Below are 19,686 nucleotides of genomic sequence, written 5' to 3'. Positions count from 1 at the left end.
CTGGCATATCTACTACCCCCCGTCTCCGTCCCTCCCACGGCTCGCTTATCCCTTCAGTCATGGGATCCTGAACGGCAACATTACACGCTCTCCTAAAAGAGCTCACCTGACTGTCACACAAGCCATGCATGAGTCACACACCTATTTACTCAATTTAGAATTCTACAGGCAGCATATTTTCTTCTTAAAATGAGGAAAAGGCATGAAAGCTACAGTTATTAATGTAGTTATGAATGTAGCCAATAAGGATACATTCAATGCAATTTTAAAATGACTGACAGCACCAAAAAGGCACATGTCCAAAAATGGTACTAGTGGGTGGGAGATAAGGCAAAAAAGGGGGGGCAAGGAAACGAATAAAGGTATAAAGTTATTACTACTCAGGTTCTTCAGAGACCCCACAGCTTCTAATAACCCAGGGGACAGGACTCCTTACCCAGCGAGGTCACCGTCTCATAGTTCTCCTGCATGACATCCCTGTAGAGGGCTCTCTGAACAGGGTGCAGTAGTGCCCATTCCCCCTTGGTGAAATACACAGCCACCTCCTCGAAGGTCACCGGCCCCTGAAAGAGCAAAAGTCCAACACTCAGGACCTACTGCCCCACTCACAACCCCACTATTCATGGAACAGCAGCACCAGGTAAATGGAAGCCCCGGGAGGCACATGTTAACAGAGTCCCACCTCACCTTGCCTAGAACAGACAGGCGGCATCAGAGGGTAGAAAGAGAGAACCTTTGTGTCTCCCAGCTGACAGACGGAGGCAGGGTCTTCACATTTATCACATACCTACTAGCCAGAGCTTGATATAGGAGATGGGGCTGGCTCTGGACCCTACTAATGGCTCCCTGGTAGGAAACACTCTCCAAATAAAATATAAGAAAGAAAAGGGAAGTCAGTAGTAAAGAATATTAGTTAGAACAGGGGTAGGCAACCTATGGCACAGGTGCTGAAGGCAGCACGCAAGCTGATTTTCCGTGGCACTCACAATGCCCGGGTCCTGGCCACCAGTCCGGGGGGCTCTGCATTTTAATTTAATTTTAAATGAAGTTTCTTAAACATTTTAAAAGCCTTATTTACTTTACATATAACAATAGTTTAGTTATATATTATAGACAGAGAAAGATCTTCTAAAAATGTTAAAATGTATTACTGGCACTCAAAACCTTAAATTAGAGTGAATAAATGAAGAATTCTGAAAGGTTGCTCACCCCTGAGTTCGAAGGTCAGAATTGTAGAAAATTGGTAAGGGAAGTGTGACATTATTGATATAAATTGGGACCATATAGAACATGGGTTGCAACCAAGGTCCTGTAGTGGCACCAAATCTGATGTAAAGGGGGTCAATATGAGGTGTCTAAGACCAGGTTATGGGTTGCTGATTATGATTATGCTGTCTGTATGTATGTATCATTTTGTAGTTGAAGTTATGAATATTAGCTCTATACTGTCTGTATTTCAAGCTGGTGCTGTGCTTCTGGGAGACATCGCAGACAAGTTGGTGTTAGCTCTGCCTAGCCTGCTTGATGGCCCATTAAGGACCATCAGCTACACAACTGACCCATGGAGAGAAGGCAGACACGCCTTGTGACTCAGCAAAGTATGCAGGGACTGGCCCATGTGACCCCAGACTCCATTTTGCTGTAATTTTCCACAGTAAGGACAAAGAGGTTCTTACACCTGGAAAAGCCTATAAAAGGCTGATGCCTCATCTCCATCTGGTCTTCAATCCTGCTTCTTACCTCTGGAGGGACTTTGCTACAAGCTGAAGCTCTACACAAGGGACTGATGACCCATCCCAGCAGGGGATGTTCTCCAGAGACTTGATTTGAACCTGCAGTTTATGCCATCACTGCTACAAGCCTGAACTAAGAACTTTGCCATTACTGTATGTAATTGATTCCATTTAACCAATTCTAGCTCTCATCTCTACCTTTTTCCTTTTATGAATATACCTTTAGATTCTAAAGGATTGGCAACAGCGTGATTTGTGGGTAAGATCTGATGTGTATATTGACCTGGGTCTGAGGCTTGATTCTTTGGAATCGAAAGAACCTTTTTCTTTTATTGGGGTGTTGGTTTTCATAACCATTCCTCCCCGGGACGGGTGGCACTGGTGGTGATACTGGGAGACTGGAGTGTCTAAGGAAATTGCTCGTGTGACTTGTGGTTAGCCAGTGGGGTGAAACCAAAGTCCTTTTTGTCTGGCTGGTTTGGTTTGCCTTAGAGGTGGAAAAACCCCAGCCTAGGGCTGTGACTGCCCTGTTTGAGCAAGTGGTCCTGAATTGGGTCCCGCCAGAACCGCCTCGTCACAGGAAGCTATCAGAAATCAATGACCAATCAATGAAAATAAGAAGGAAGTTTTGAAAAGTATATTAATCCTAACAATGGTAGTGATAAATTACTAGACGGAAATGGCAGAATTATCAAAAATAATGCAGAAGAGGTAAAAGTGTTCAATAAGTGTTCTCTCCTGGATTTGGAGAAAAACAGATGCTGTACTCGTATCATAAGATGTTGACGACGACACTCCTTCCATTCCAACAAGAACTCACAAGGACATTAAACAGCAGCTATTACAGTTAGACATGTTTAAATAAGCAGGTCCAGATAACTTGTATCCAAGAGTTTTTAAAGACCTGGTGGAGGAGCGTGGTGGACTATTAATGTTGATTGTAATTAGGACTTGGAACACTGGGGAAATTCCAGAAGACTGGAATTAAGCTAATGCTGTGCCAATACTAAAAAGTGTAAAAGAGACGACCCAGCTAATTACAAGAGTGTCAGTCTGATATCAATACTGAGCAAAATAATTGAGCAGTCGATACTGGATTTCGTTAATAAAGAATTAAAGGAAGGTAATATAATTAGTACCTATTAACAAAGGTTTAGAGAAAATAGATCCTATCAAACTAACTGGATATCCTTATTAGATGAGATCAAAAGTTTGGTTGCAGCTAATATTATTGATGTAATATATCTAGACTTCTGTAAGGCATATGACTTGATTCAGCACAATATTTTGACTAAAAAACTAGAATGATACAAAATAAACACAGCATACATTAAATAGATTAAAAACTGGGATTGTAAATGGGGAACCATGGTCAAGTGGATTTATTTCTAGCGGGTTCCCACAAGGATTGCTTTTTGCCTGTGTGCTATTTAACATTCTTATCAATGACCTAGAACAGAATATAAAATCATCACGGATAAAGTTTGCAGTATCACAAAGATTGTGGGTAGTGGTAACTAATGAAGTGGCAGTAGATTCAGGCTCCAGCACTGGGAGTCTGGGAAGTTTTCCCAGCCCTGGCTGGAGGGTTATTTCCTGTTCCACAAAGAGGAGAAGTTCCATTCCCAAATCCCGTGCCTTGAAATTAGGCCCTATCTGACACTACACCCCATATTCAGCATAGTGGTATGGTTATAATATGATTAGGACATAATTATGATGCATTTTGTGCAAGATGCGTCATGTGCTGAATATGATTATCCTATTTGTGTGCATGGATCATGTTTGTATTTGAAGTTATGGATATTGACTCTGTAGCTGTATTTCAAATGTGCTTACTCTGGGTAACACCCACAACGAGCCTTTCAGGTACAACAATGAAGAAGCCAGACAGAGCTGATGGCTTATCAACAAAGACAATGGACCATGGAAGAGCTTAGCCTTCCTGTGATTGTTTCAGCCAGCCTATGAGTCATGGCTACTATGACTCAGCAGGACATGTTAGGACATGTGATTAGACCACATGACAACAAACTCCATTTTGGTACCTGTATTTTTCCACAAACTGGACTGGGAACTGAGTTTGGAACAAAGGGTTCCCGCCATATGGAAAAGCTACATAAGGTGGGGTGTGACATCATCTCTTGGCCTCATTCCCCACACAAGCGAACTCCTGGAAACACCTGAGGAACAAAGACTGAACTGGGGGAACTGCTGCTCCCAGGGTAAAGGGATTTCTAGCTTGTGTATGGAAACTTGGGGGACTGCTTGTACCATCAGTCAGGGTGAGAAATTGCTAATTCAAATTCTATCCATCTAGTATGTTAGGCTTAGTTTGAGTTTTTGGTTATCTGCTAAGTAATCTGCTTTGATCTGTTTGCTATCACTTAGAATTGTTGGGATACGTTTGGGTTCAGTAAAACAGCTGGGAAGCTGCTAATGTGCTGCCATGCATTGGGGACAAAGGCATAAGCAGGCAGTAATTCTTTGCTTAACAAATAAGTTGCCATATTTTTCCTTTCTCTCTTGCTTATAAGAATTGACATTGATGCAGCTGCATGAGAAATGTAGTTGCTGGAATGAATGTCCTTTGTGTGAAAGAAAGTAAAAGAAATGTTACCTCCCCCTCCCTTCCTTTCCCAGCTACATAAACAAGCCCTGGCTTATGGCCCCTTCCTCCCTCCCCGAGAACTGCTCATTGACCCTTCCTCCATACCCTGAGAACTGCTGTTTAGGGAAATTTGTGGCAACACGTTATTGCAAAGAACGGTATTTTCAAAGTAAAAACGCCTCTATGATACTGTGTAATACTGTGACAGTGGATAGAGGTGGGTATACTAATTGTATGAGCGTTTCTACTACTTAATAAGGGGTTTTGGGGTGTTGTAACGGATGTAGGTGTTTACATACAAACTTGGATAAAAGGCGTGTGATGTAACTAATCCAGTGCTTACTCGATAGTTGGGTCAAGGGGAACAAGTAACACAATAAAGAAGCCTGTATTCATATCCGCCTCTGGATCAACCGGCTCCTTTTTTGTTCTAACAATAATTACTTAAAATCTACCTTTCTGCCATTAATAAACTTGTTTTATGCTTTATCTTAATCAGTGCATTTTGAGTGAAGTGTTTGGGGAAAAGCTGAGCTTGGTTAGCACAGGCTTGTTGTGCACATCTTTCCCATATCGAGGGGAAGGGGAACTATATTAATGAGCTGACATGATACAGATCCCTGTGCACTATAAGATGGTATAATTCTGAATTTATACTACAGCAGGTGTGCAAGGCTGGGGAGCTGGGAAATTGGCTGTCGTCGTCTATCTGTCCTTGAGTGGCTTAGGTAAAGCACTCAGGTAGCTTAGTTGGCTGCATGGTGCCTCCTGCTGTCGTGTTGGGTGATAACAGGGCCTGGAGAGGCTGGCTGAATCTCCAGCAAAACAGTGTGAAAAGGGCCAGCCCAGCTTGAGGGTTAAAGGACACAGCAGTTCCCAGAAGCCCCCCAGACTGCACCCTAGGGGTGACAACCCATCACACCCTACATTACACAAGTCTCAGCAGGTTTGTCACATCCTGTCCCCTCCCTTTCTCCACCTGAGATATTTCCTGCCTCCCACCACCTCCAGCAGCTCCTACCCTCCTATGCACGTACTGCTCCTCTCCCTCCAAGCAGAACCCACCACCAGCTCCCTGAGAATCCCTTACCTGAGCGAGCTCCATTGCAGCCATTTCCTTCCCTCTGGGAGGATGAAATGATCTGGAGCAAAACGTGGACGTTAATCTGTAGCCTGCCAGGGCGAGAAGGGCAATGTGAGAGAATGCAGAGGGGGCTTTTGTCCATTCCACATGCTGATTCCCCCCCTGATTTTTCCCTGTTAATGGACACTCTAGGTTCTGCCACACTGTGAAGCACAGAGTGACCTTATTCCAGTACAGGCCTAGCCCCCTCCCACCAGGGTGTAACCCTCTGAGACACGGTGAAACCCTCCCAGTAACATCCTCTGTTATACTTACCAAGTTTGCAGACAATACCAAGCTGGGAGGGGTTGCAAGTGCTTTAGAGGTTAGGCCAGGGAGGGAGAGCTCAGTGGTTTGAGCATCGGCCTGCTAAACCCAAGGCTGTGAGTTCAATCCTTGAGGGGGCCATTTAGGGATTTGGGGCAAAAATCTGTCTGGGGATTTGTCCTGCTTTGAGCAGGGGATTGGACTAGATACCTCCTGTGGTCCCTTCCAACCCTGATATTCTATGATTAAAATTCAAAATGATCTGGAGAAAAGGCTTGAAGTAAATAGGATGAAATTCAATTAGGACAAATGCAAAGTGCTTCATTTAGGAAAGAACAATCAGGTGCACACGTATAAAATGGGAAATTCCTGTCCAGGAAGGAGCACTGCGGAAAGGGAGCTGGGGGCCATAGTGGATCACAAGCTAAGTATAAGTCAACAGTGCAAAAGGGCAAACATCATTCTGGGATGTATTTGAGGGAGTACTGTAAGCAAGGCACAAGTAGTAATTCTTCCACTCCACTCTGTGCGGATTAGGCCACAACTGGAGTACTATGTCCATTTGTGGGTGCCACATATGAGGAAAGATGTGAACAAATTGGAGAAAGTCCAGAGAAGAGCAACAAAAATGATTAAAGATCTAGAAAACATGACCTATGAGGGAAGATTGGAAAAATTGGGTTTGTTTAGTCTGGAGTAGAGGGGACATGATAATAGTTTTCAAGTACATAAAAGGTTGTTACAGGGATGTGGAAGAAAAAATTGTTCTTAACCTCTGAGAATAGGACAAGAAGTAATGGCCTTAAATTGCAGCAAGGGGAATTTAGGATGGAGATTAGGAAAAAACTTCCTAACTGTCAGAGTGGTTAAACTCCAGAACAAATAGCGTAGGGAAGTTGTGGAATCTCCATCATGGGGGATGTTTAAGAGGAGGCTGGACAAACACCTGTCAGGGATGGTCTAGATAATACTGAGTCCTGCCTTGAGTGCAGAGGACTGGACTAGCAACCTCCCAAAGTCCCTTCCAGTTCTATGATTCTATGAACCAAAGGCCAGAGACGAGCAGAATCAAAGGAGTCACTCTGGGAGATTCTCCCTGTCACTGTCCCCAAGGCAGCTCTCTCAGGTTTACAAAGCCGTTTGATGCTCCAGCCTTTATCCAGTCTCTCCTGGCAGTGCCACCTTCATGGGCTGGGCCTAGTTTTAGCTTTTGGGAAGCGTGACCCCGGGGGCTCTGAGACGGGGCCTCCTTGCCTCAGCACATCTTGTTTCTTTCTGTGGCTCCCCAGCGAGTCCCAATGAGTAGATACTTCTCATACAGACTGTGAACATAAGAATGTGTTTAGTGTTTAGACTTCATTGAATGCTTGTGAGTTGCTGCCTGGGTTAACATCTGACTAGCTCCATTGTGAGCCTCTGTGGCTCTGTAAATCACCAGACAGGAGAGAGACTTTACCTAGGTGAAGTGCTGATTGACAACAGAATGCATTACACCCTGCCTGGCAGGAAAGGTCCATCCACACCAGAGAGACTATTATGGGACTTTAAAGAAGACACAAGACTGTTGTTGTGCTCTTGACTTCCCATTAGTTGAGTTTCCAGCTCAGAGCACATGGCAGGAAGGGGATGAAAAACCCCACACAGAAGGAACTGATGATCTGTATGCTGCTTGGACTCTGAGGGACAAAGTTTCTAGGCATAAGCAAGAGATCCCCAGCTGCTTAGCCGGGGTTAGTCCTAAAGAATATGCAGAGCTTGCTTATTATAGAAGCTTCTATTACTTTTGAAATCTAAGATTGCAACTCGTCTGCATCTATAGGATTACCTGCTTTAACTTGGTAAACAACTCTCCTTTCCTTTTAAATAAATCTTAATACAGGTTGTGACAGGACTGGCTACAAGTGTTGTCTTTGTTGGAAGATCTAAGAGTCATTTGACCTAAGGAAGTGACTGGTCCTTTGGGCCTGGCAGTAACCTGAACATTGCTGTGACTCGTGGGGTAAGGCAGTGGTTCTCAACCAGGGGTCTGGGGCCCCTGGGGGGCCGTGAGCAGCTTTCAGGGGGCTGCCAAGCAAGGCCGGCATTAGACTCGCTGAGGCCCAGGGCAGAAAGCTGAAGTCCCAGCGCATGGGGATGAAGTCTGGGTCCCTGAGCCCCACCACTCAGGGCTGAAGCCAAAGCCTGAGCAATGTAGCTTTGTGGGGGCCCCTGTGGCATGGGGCCCCAGGCAGTTGCCCTGCTTGCTGGCCCCTAACGCCAGCCCTGGCTTTTATATGCAGAAAACCAGTTATTGTGGCCCACATGGGCAGTGGAGTTTTTATAGCGTGGGGGGGGGGGGGAGCTCAGAAAGATATATGGGATCACCCAAGGGGACTGTCTGTGGTTCCATGTTAATGCTGTTACAGAGCCTGAAGCGTTTACACTGGATTCTTGGTTGGTGAAATCTCCATACAGACCTCACACCCAATTTGGGGTTTGTTCCCTGCTTCTCACCAGTGTAGCCCTGAGGATTAATCTGTTGGTCTGTATAAAATGTCTTTTTGATAAAAGTGTGTAGGCTGCATAGATTAATAGAATTATTTACAATAAGCTGTAATGCAAGATACCTAGAAACTTCTAGGCCAGACATCCTGGCCTATTTCCTCTGTGACGCTGACAGCAACCTTTAAGACCCTTACTCAGAAAAGTAATAATAGGATACAAACCTACGCAAAATGTCTAGGGACCTTTTGAATGTCTGCTAACCTTTCACCTAGATAGGGTGAAAAGTGGGGTTTTTCTGCCCACAAATTTCACACATACACCCGCAGATGCGTACATATCTGTCATTAATACGCACACAAAAGGTCAGCCTATGAAAACAGGTACCCTCACCTTTCCATGGGGGAAAGACAAATTTGGGCATAGGAGGAAGGATTTCTCCCTATAAAAAGGGTGACAATCCACCATTAGGTAGGCGATACACCCATCTTTCTATCTTCCATCGCCTCACCCTGTCTCCCCCACGAAGGCTGTCAATTACTGATATGTCGTAGTGTTCTGTCCTTTTACAGTATGAACAAATTCTTATTTCTGCTTTGCCTTTAAAGCATCTAGTTTATAGACTTATACTCAGTCTTTTTATTATTTCCTTTTAAAATAACACCTAAGTTCAGAGTGAATTAGAACTGTGTATTATCATAGATTTATATCTCTTAAAAAACTGTGATATTTTGTAACTTTGTAATCTCAAACTGCTTTTAACATTTTTTGCATTTACTTCTTGTTTCATTGATTTTAAATAAAAGGTCTTGATTGACTATTTCTGTCTCAGTGTAATTTCCTGTCAGATACCCCAATCTCCTTGTATAAATTCTGTGAAGCCTGATTCAAGACGAACTTTATCTTCTGATCACACATATTGGCGAGCCATACCCATATTATTAATATCTATTAATTATTATTAATATTACTAGTTAATTAGAAAATTAATTATTAAATAAAACTAAATTAAGTGGATCAATTCCACTGTCCCTACTAACCCTCCCCAAATCAGGCTACACCAGTCTGCCCGAGGCTGGTGCTCGTGCTCTCGAGTCACTGAAGACAGCGTTACAGAGAGAGGGGCTATGACTTCCCCATGGTCACTAAATGGGTCTGTGACAGAGCCAGGAACAGACCCTGTTAGCTCCAGAGCCCCGTCACCCGCAGCTTGGGAAGGCCCCCGAGCACACTGTATTAGGCTGCAGGAAGAGGTGTGCAGGGACTGCAACTGAGCTGCCCTGCCAAGACAGCCTGTGCATCCGTGGACAAACCACCTCGCTGGGGGGTGTCCCCTGGGTCAGGAGAAGTCAGTGTCCAGCCCTGTGGGGCTGTGCTCCTGGCTCATACCTCCAGCACTCACTGCTGCCCCTCCCTTACCAGCTGCACTGTTCAGCCAGCCCCAGGCCTCTCTGAGGTCACTGCTCCCCCTCCCCTATCCCCCGCAAGCCTTCAAACTGGGACATGGTGCACCAGTACCAATCAGAGTGCACTAGTGTAAATTCTATCTGTACTAAGGGTTTGCACCAGTGCGTAAAACACCAGGGTGGCAGAGACCTTCAGAAACAGCAGTACGGTGGCACTAGAACCTATTTCTAGCTCGGTCACAGACAGCCTGGGTGACCTTGGACACGTCAATGTTTCTCCTCCCAACTTCAGTTCCTTTACCCAGCTGCCACTCACTGGGGTCTCCTCTCTCCAGAGCTGCTCACCGCTACAATCTGTGTGCGTGTCCCCAGAGCTAAGGGAGGTCAGCTCGGGAATAGTCTTACAAGGGGGGCTGGGGAGTCTCTGTCCCTGGAAGTTTTTAAGAACAAGTAGGACAAAGCTCTGTCAGAGATAATCTACAGATACTTGGTCCTGCCTCAGCAGAGAGAGCTGGACTTGATGACATCTTGAGGTCCTATCTAGCCCTACATGTCTAGGATACGATGCAATATATACATATAAAACAACATACAGAGAAAAACCGCATGACAACATGATGTCAGGCCATTCAAAAAACAACAACAATAAAACAAAAACCTACATTGCACAGCATAAAGTGACACAATACTAAGGAGCAGAAAGCAACACAATGCAAACACACACACCTTAGGACAAAAGTACACAATGCAAAATAGGTCAACTCAAATCAACACAACACAGACCCCAAACAAGTTGAGGCAAAACAATGCACCATAAAACTATGAAACACAACATGGGGCAATCACAGTTCCAAATGGCACCACGCAAAACAGCTCAGCGTAGAACAGGACACAGTACAAAAGAGAATTATTTCAATGTAGGCCTGGAAGGGATCTGGAGAGGGCGTCTACTCCAGCCCCCTGTGCTGAGGCAGAACCAAGTGTTAGGATACAGCTATTCAGGCCTGTCTGCAAAGGCCTGTACTTTAAGAATGTAGGTGTATTCTCATCACTTGGCTAGTTACAGAGGTATAAAAGAAGGAACCAAAGATCACTGTCTGTGGAATGGCTTCTCTTCCTGGGACAGGCTAAGGCCTTCAGCCAGTACAGTGGTGCGACATGATCTGGGTCGGGGTCAGTGCAGGGCCAGACCCAACGGGGACACAGATCTCAGTCGAGGTCTCTGAAGTGCCCAGCACAATGGAGGCAGCGGTTTGGGTCGCAGTCGTGCGCTGCCTGCGACAAGGGGGGCCGTGATCTCGGTCCAGGTCTCAGTTTTACCTGGCACAACAGTGGGGTCTGATCTCACCTGCGGTCTCTTCATTGCCTGGCAGAACAGGGCCCAGATCTCAGTTGGGGTCTCTGCAGCAGCTGTCAGAACAGGGCCACGCTCAGTACGATAAGAGCCCTGATCTCAGTCACACACCTGGGGAGAAAAGCGGGAAGATTTTCGAGCATTTGATATCAGTATTTCAGAACTGAGGAGAAATTGGGGCACAAACTAAATATTTGCCAATATAAGAGAGAAGCACCAACATCTGGGAGATTTTGTATCACCGTTTAAAGGCTCAAGAGAAAAGATGGGAAATTTGAGGGGATTATACAAGGATACTGAATCAATAAGAGAATGGGATGGATTCTTCTTGCCTCACACTCACATGGCCGGCAGGGAGCCCTGGGTGATGTCTTTTCACAGGGGAAAGGAGTGGGGCTGGAGTCAGAAAGTCACTATCAGTAGGGAGGGCCTGGCAGTAGGGTCTGGGAATGTGACTAGCAAGTGGTGGGGGGTGCCGTGTATATTGGAAAAGGGGTAAAAGAAATGCAAACAAAACATGGTACTTAATTAAAATCCTGTTAGGGCTCCAAAAGGAGCATAGTAGATTGTGCTTGCTTTTTCAGATCTTCTGAGCAGTGTTTTGGAGCAGAAGATGAAAGTGAACAGTAATAAGAACCCTGGTGGAAGTGAAATGTGTCCCTTTTGAAACAGTCTCTGAGCTGCCGATAGCTTTGAATCCAGAGGCAAGCCAAGAAAGACTCTGTGTGGATGCAATACCCAGCTGATGGGGGAAGGAGGAAACTGCCATTTGCAGCACAAAGAACCTGAGAATAATGAATGCATCTGGTCAGCAAACAAGCTACTAGAAGACTCAGATTATGGCCCTCCAGAAAAGGGAGGTGAAAAAACAAGTCAAGCCTGAAAATAAGGGGGACAGGTTAACCCTAAGGAGCGTGTGTGTGTGTAAAGAGCAGAAATCTGAAGCTGTGGGAAACTGAGGCACGCCACCTCATAAATTTCATAAATGATCAGTGAGTGGGGTAATTCACTAGCCTGACTATAGAACAAAATAAGGACAGCCTGAAGGTAATTCTTCTGTTTTTCCTGCAATTAGCAAGGAAATTTGTAAAAGGAATTGGTATTATTATTAAGAAATAATCTGATCTCACCAGGGGGGTGGAAATTGTTTCTTTCGTTTTTCAGACACTCTACAACCATGCTGGTGCCAGCGGAAGAATAACCCAGAATACAATGGATCTATGTTGTGTGATGTTTGTCTGTGGTGTTTGTCTTGCTGCTAGCATGAGGTGGGTGGGGGATGGCTTCAAAAGGCTGACCTGGGGGGAGAGGAAGAGGTGTGTGGGAATGCAAAATGCTCAACTGGGAGGCCAGCACCTGGGTAATGGCTACTATGGTGCCTGGAAATAGAACCGCAACTAAGGTGGGCCCCACAAGCCCTATGGGAATAATGAGAAGGGGAGGAGCTCACTGGGAATCAATGGAGGGGTGATGAAAAATGGTGCACATCAAAGGAAATGTTTGGCCGTGCCCCTCTCCTATGACTATGCAGGAGCAGGATCCATGGCCTATGGCAAGGGGTGGACAATTGGGTGTACTGTGTAGGAGGGGTTTTGCTGGAAATGTACATATTTCTGGGGGCACAATTACACCAGCCCCAACCAAACTACACACATACACATGCTGCTATCTGGACTTTGGTGCACAAATGGATCTGTAAATCTTATTGCTGTGAATAATTGCCTATTTAGCCTTTGAGCTTTTTGTGGCAAGGTCTCTCTGTCCCTGTGGGCATGTCCACACTGCAGTCAGACACCGGCGGCTGGCCCGTGCCCGCTGACTTGGGCTCACACGGCTCAGGCTGTGGGGCTGTTTAATAGTGGTGTCCATGTTCCAGCTGGGGCTGCAGCCCAAGGTCTGGCACCGTCCCACCTCGCAGGGTCCTACAGCCTGGCCCCAGCCCAAGCCCAGACACCTACACTGCAATTAAACAGCCCGTTCGCCTGAGCCCTGTGAGCCTGAGTCACCTGGCATGGGCCAGCTGGGGGGTTTTTATGGCAGGGTAGAGATACCCTTGGTGTCTGTTCAGCACCTGTCACAATGGGGACCCTGATCTTGGTCAGTGTCTGTGCAGATCCCTGCGCAACAGGGGCCTGACCTCAGTCGGGGACTCTGCAACTCCCGGCATTACAGGATCCCGGATTTTGTTTAGGGCCCCTGCAGCATCTGGCAAAATGTGGGGGCAGGATCTCTGTCAGGGTCTGTGCAGTGCCCAGTACAGTGGTGGGGCTTGATCTGGGTCGGGGTCAGTGCAGGGCCAGGCCCAACGGGGACACAGATCTCAGTCGAGGTCTCTGAAGTGCCCAGCACAATGGAGGCAGCGGTTTGGGTCACAGTCATGCGCTGCCTGGCACAAGGGGGGCCGTGATCTCGGTCCAGGTCTCAGTTTTACCTGGCACAACAGTGGGGTCTGATCTCACCTGGGGCTCTTCAGAGCCTGGCAGAACAGGGCCCAGATCTCAGTTGGGGTCTCTGCAGCACCTGGCAGAACAGGGCCACGCTCAGTACGATAAGAGCCCTGATCTCAGTCACACACCTGGAGAGAAAAGCGGGAAGATTTTTGAGAATTCGATATCAGTATTTCAGAACTGAGGAGAAAATGAGGCACAAACTAAATATTTGCTAATGTGAGACAGAAGCACCAACATCTGGGAGATTTTACATCAGCACTTAACAGTTCAAGAGAAAGGAGAGGAAATTTGAGGGGATTATACAGGGATATTCAATCAACAACAGAATGAGATGGATTCTTCTTGCCTCACACTCATAGGGCCAGCAGGTGCTGGGGAGTAGCTGGACTGGGAAACCTGGGGCTGGGCCGTCTCCAGGGGGGACACTTGCTTCTCCCTCCTCTTCCTGGCCCTTCCCAGGCCCCGTTGCCAGCAGAGAGTGGCCCCCCCAGCGCAGCCCAGAGGTGTCCCTGTCTCAGGGCTCCCCCAGCCTCTGCCCATTCACCCTCTGCCCAGCTCAGAAATCACTTGGGGGAACCATTTCCCACCCGCACAAGGACAAATCCCTGCAGGTGGAAACGGGGGGAAACCCCCCAAATCTGAGATCTGAACTGGCCATTGGCAATGGGGAGAGAAATTGGGGCACAATCAGGGGTGGGAAACAGGGAACTTCTCAGGGGTTTGGGGGGGGTCACCCTGGGGGCTGCTCGTGGCTCTCTAGGGAGAAAGGGGGCTGGACGGGAGAGGAGGGGGGTCCCCATGGGAGGGGCAGCGGTAAATCCGAGGGGATCTCAGCCCCCCCTTTCTCTCCCCGCTCCTCGGGGGTCACGTGCCCCCCCTCTCCCCGGCCATGTCCGGGCTGCACAGACATTTCCCACCCGCCCCTTCCCCCCCCCCAGCTTGGTCTCCCCCCCCCAGCCACACGCAGGGACCCCAGTGGGGCCGGGCCCCTCCCCCCGGCACCCCCCGCAGAGCCCCAGGGCAGAGCGTGGCCGGGCCTGGGGGGCGCTGGGCTCCTGCGGGGGCAGCAGCTCCGAGCCCCCTGCGGGCGCTGCCCCCCCCCAGGGAGCAGATCCCGGCGCTGCGAGATGCCGGGTTCCCCCCCGGGCACTGGGGCAGAGTCACCGCCCGGCCCCGGCCCCGCCCCCGGGGCTCGCTCCGGGGCCTGGAGGCTGCAGCTCCGCAGCAGGGCGGGCGGAGCCCGGGGCGGCCCCAGGGCGGCTCCAGCGGGGCAGGGCACGGGCTGGGCACGGGGGGATTAATGAAGGGCTCTCCCGCCGCGATCTGCGCATGCCCAGAGCTCCAACGGCACCAACCCTCCAACGGCCCGGGAGAGGCTCCAACGGCCCCGCGCGAGCCAGGCAGAGCCGCAGCAGCCCGCGTGCGTTTGCAACTCAGCTTGGTCTCTCCCCCCAATGTCACTTCCGTTCCAGGGAGAGTCAAGAACTACATCTCCCAGACAGCCCCGGGGCGCTTCCGCCCTCTCTAGCCCAGGTAAGGGAGGTCCCCTGGGCCAGCCTAATCCTCCCACCACCGCTCATCCTTTCCCCCGGCCCCGGCCCCGCCCCCTCTCCCAGCCGGTGCCTCTCAGACCCCCCCCGCCTTTTCCCGGGGAGCGGCAGAGCTGGAGGGAGGGGGGGGCTTGTGACCCCCAGGTAATAACCGCACCCCACCCAACCCCCAGCCCTGACCCCGCCCCCGGCAGGAGCGTGTCCGCCCCACACGTGTCCCCGGCCCTGCCCGCCCCGCGCTGCCCCCGGCCCCACCGCGCTGCCCCGCGGGCTGCAGGAGCCCCCGTGCTGCGCTTCCGGCCCCAGCCATGGCCCCGCTGCCACACAAGGGGCGGGGGCAGGGCCGGGGGGGGCGGGAAGGGGCGGCTCCTAACCAGGCCTGGCCCCGCCCCCGGGCCCCACGCAGGGGGTGGGACACGTGGGGACCCGCCTCAGCCCGGAAGGGGCAGGAGAGGGGCAGGGGCTCCCCAGGAGAAAAGCGGGGGCAGGGGCTAGTGTAGCAGCTCCCCCCCCCCAGCCCCTGCATTGGGTGTCAGCTGGATCCCAGCTGCTGCAGCCCGCCCTGGCCAGCGCTGCAGCCCGGGGGGGCGGGGGTTGCGGGGCACAGAGAGGGTCTGGAGCGGCTGGGAGCGGGGGTGGGGGGAGGATTGCAGGGCACAGGAAGGCATTAACCCCTCTGTGCTTGGCCGGGGGGGCTTCTCCGGCTGCAGTGGTGCCAGCTCAGGTAGAGGTTATTGGAGGGGTTGCTGGTGGGTTCCTGCTGGAGGGGGAGGGGAAGGAAATACTGAAGAGGTGGCAACTTCTGGGGAGTAAGGTCTGGAGGGGGGCAGGGAATACCCTGGGTGAGGAAAGGGAGTGGGACAGTGTGTGACAAACCTGCTGGGACTTGTTTAATGTGGGCCTAGGTCCTCAGAACAAACATTTGGGTGTTGGGGGAGAAAATTCCCTAATTTGTGAAACAGGAAATAGAGAAACCAACCCCCTGGGCAGGGCTGGGAAAACTGACCAGACTTCCAGTGCTGAATCCAGGGGCTGGTGTGACATGGAAAGGGGGCACCCAGCAGGGAGGTGTAGGGAAGATGTCCCAGCCCCTCACATCCAGCTGCTGGCAGTGGGGAGGGTGTTGGGTTCCCCACCATGGGGTTGTATCAGCCTCTGGCTAGTAGGTGTGTGATGGATCTGCTGGGAGAGACAAGGGGTCCCTCTTTGTTCTCTCCCCGTGATGCCCCCTAGCTGCTCTCAGGACTGGGGGCACAAATTTTCTAAACTGAACCAAAAGTTCCTGCAGTTTTCAAAAGAGGAGAAAAGCAAAATCTGTGATTTCACACTCACAGTGTCTGATAAGTGGACAGAAAGTTATCACAGTGACAGGGCCTGTGACTGGGGAATGCCCGGCAGTGCTTGGAGCCAGGACTCTGGCACAAGTTGATCAGAGAGAAGGATCATGGTTAGTAGAAGTTCCCACAGCCAGGGGCTCAACAGCTATTCCCTGGGACGCAGCCCCCAGAGTCCCCAGCCAGGGACCCCAGATACCCCTCAAAGCCCCACCAGCCAGGGAAGCCCCACCAGACCATGACTGTCAGGTTGGGAATCCCAAAGGGTTCCCCCCACCAAGAGCCCCCAGCAGCCAGAGACTTGCCTACTGGGAACTCAGTTCCTCACTGCCTGCCTAGGACCCGCCCCGCACACCACCACCAGCAGGATCTGCCCTGCCATTTGTCTGGGACCCCCTCCTTCAGCCAGCGGGACCCCCTGATGCTTTACAGTGGGACCCCTCACTCTGCTTCCCTGGCATCCCCTGACCTAGTGCCAGGGATCCCCTCCCCCAGCTCTGTGCACTGGGAATTGCAACGATCCCAGGCGCCAGGGAGACCTCCTCATCCCGTGCCAGCTGGAGGAAAAAAAAAAGGGTCCAGCCAACTCTCCCGTTACCAGCTGGGAACCACTGATCCCCAAACAGGGGGAGGCCTCTGGCTTTGATGTGTATTAAAGATGTGGCTGGTCTCTTTCTTCGGCAAACATTTGAACAGAGATAAAGGGGGGAAGAAATGGTTCTCAAAGGAGAGGGGAAAGATCAACACTGGGAAATTTAAATATTTAATTGATATTTGATAATAACGTAGAACTGAAAGAGAAAGGGGGAAAATCTGAGAGATTTTGGCTCTATTTTTGCAAATAATAGAGAGGAAAGTGGAAAATCAGAGGGATTTTATATCAGTTTATATCTGATGTGCAGTAAAATGTCAGTGTTTCACCTCAGTATTTGTTAAATGAATAGAGAGGAAATGGGCAACATTTGCAAACATTTTATATCCATTTCAAGAAGCTGAGAAAAGGGGTAAATCTGAGATTTTCTTGTTATTTTATAATTAGAGAGACGGGGAAATCTCAGGGCATATTCAATTAGAAACAACCAACTAGAGAGAAGTGGGGCAAATGTTTAGGGTATTTTATATCAACCTTTGAGATTTGCAGAAAAAACGTGTCACAAACTGCAACTGGAGGTGGAGAATCAGACTCCTGGAGAGACCAGGGGGAAATGGGGGAGGCGGGAGAGCGGCTCGTTGGCGGGGAAGGGGGCGAATCTCCCCGGATTTTACAGCCCGGGTGAGACACTGAGCGAGAAAAGGGGCAGAACTGGAGAGAATTTGTATCGGGGGCGAGAGGCGAGTGGCACCAACAGGGACAGGATCCAATTAACCCCCCTGCCCCCGCCCGCCCCCCCCCCGCGTCCCACTGACCTCCCCCCACCCCCCGCTCCGCTGGGGCCGAGGCGGCTCCGAGGTTTCTCCCGGGTTCCCCGGGGCAGAGTCACGTGCCCGCCCCCCCCCCCGGGGTCTCTCACTCACCGGGGCTGGGGCAGGCAGAGAGGCTCCAACGGCCCCGCGCGAGCCAGGCAGAGCCGCAGGGGCCCGCGCGCGTTTGCAACTCGGCTTGGTGTCTCTCCCCGACGTCACTTCCGGTCCAGGGAGAGTCAGGAACTACATCTCCCAGCCTGCCCCGGAGCTGCTTCCGCTTTCTCCAGCCCAGGTAACGGAAGGTTTCAGCAGGTAAAATCGCGCATGCTCCGTGCGAGCCCCGCTGCGGGCGGGAGAACAAAGCTGCTGCTGCCGCCTCCGCGTGAGCCGGGCCCGGGCTGAGCCGCTGCTGCTCCCCGGGGGGGTCTGTGCGGGGGGGCCCGGCCGGGGGGGGTTTCTCCAGCTGGGCCCCGCCCCCCGGGCAGCCCCGGGCTCTGCCCGCCCCAGCCCCGCCCGGAGCCCCCGGGGGGTGAGAGACCCCCGGGGGGGGCGGGCACGTGACTCTGCCCCGGGGAACCCGGGAGAAGCCTCGGAGCCGCCTCGGCCCCAGCGGAGCCGCAGCAGGATCCGCCCCCCCCCCCCGCGGGGATGGGGGGGGCCCGGCGGGGGGTCCCTGGGGGGAGGGGGGTGTCGGGCGGGGGGGGGGAAGCTGGAGCTGGGGGGGGGGAGGTCAGTGGGGGGGGGGGGTTGAACTGTCTCTGGGCAGCCAGGAAATTCCCGGGGGAGGGTGGGCGAAGGGGGGAGGGGGGTTAATTGGATCCTGTCCCTGTTGGTGCCACTTGCCTCTCGCCCCCGATACAAATTCTCTCCAGTTCTGCCCCTTTTCTCGCTCAGTGTCTCACCCGGGCTGTAAAATCCGGGGAGATTCGCCCCTTTCCCCGCCAATGAGCCGCTCTCCCGTCTCCCCCATTTCCCCCTGGTCTCTCCAGGAGTCTGATTCTCCACCTCCAGTTGCAGGTCGTGACACGTTTTCTCTGCACATCTCAAAGGTTGATATAAAATACCCTAAACATTTGCCCTGAGATTTTCCCGTCTCTCTAATTATAAAATAAAAAGAAAATCTCAGATTTACACCTTTTCTCAGCTTCTTGAACATAGATATAAAATGTTTGCGAATGTTGCCCATTTCCTCTCTATTCATTTAACAAATACTGATGTGCAGTAAAATGTCAGTGTTTCACATCAGATATAAACTGATATAAAATCCCTTTGATTTTCCACTTTCCTCTCTATTATTTGCAAAAATAGAGCCAAAATCTCTCAGATTTCCCCCCTTTCTCTTTCAGTTCTACGTTATTATCAAATATCAATTAAAAATCCTTTCATGTTTGGGGCTGTTCCCCATGTTTCTCAATCCCAGCAACTTCTTTCTTGGAGGAAATCTATTGCCCTGAATCATTCTCCATCCTGGAGGTTGCAGGGGGTTAAATTTCCCAGTGTTGATCTTTCCCCTCTCCTTTGAGAGCCATTTCTTCCCCCCCCCCCTTTATCTCTGTTAAAATGTTTGCCGAAGAAAGTGACCAGCCACATCTTTAATACATGTCAAAGCTCAAGGCCTCCCCCTGTTTCGGGATCAGTGGTCCCCAGCTGGTAACGAGAGAGTTGGCTGGACCCTTTTCTTTTCTCCAGCTGGCACGGGATGAGGAGGTCTCTCTGAGTGCAGTGTGGATCCAGAAGTATCCCAAACCCCATGACAAATGGTCTCTGTGAGAGGTTGATTCCCACAGTGCTAAGATGCAGCCACTTCTGGGGTGGATCCATGGTGGCCATTATTTGCTAGTGACAGGCCATGGACTTTTCTTACCTATTTTGTCCCTCCAGGCCTTCCATACTCCTGTTCAAGAGACATCCCCCAGGGCTCCCTCTGCCTCTGTGACTGGCCAGCAGGGGGCGGTGGTCACTTTCTATCCGCT

Source organism: Mauremys mutica, unplaced genomic scaffold (genome assembly GCF_020497125.1).
Source record: "Mauremys mutica isolate MM-2020 ecotype Southern unplaced genomic scaffold, ASM2049712v1 Super-Scaffold_100046, whole genome shotgun sequence".
Classification (NCBI taxonomy): Eukaryota; Metazoa; Chordata; order Testudines; family Geoemydidae; genus Mauremys; species Mauremys mutica.
This window is presented reverse-complemented; position numbering follows the sequence as displayed.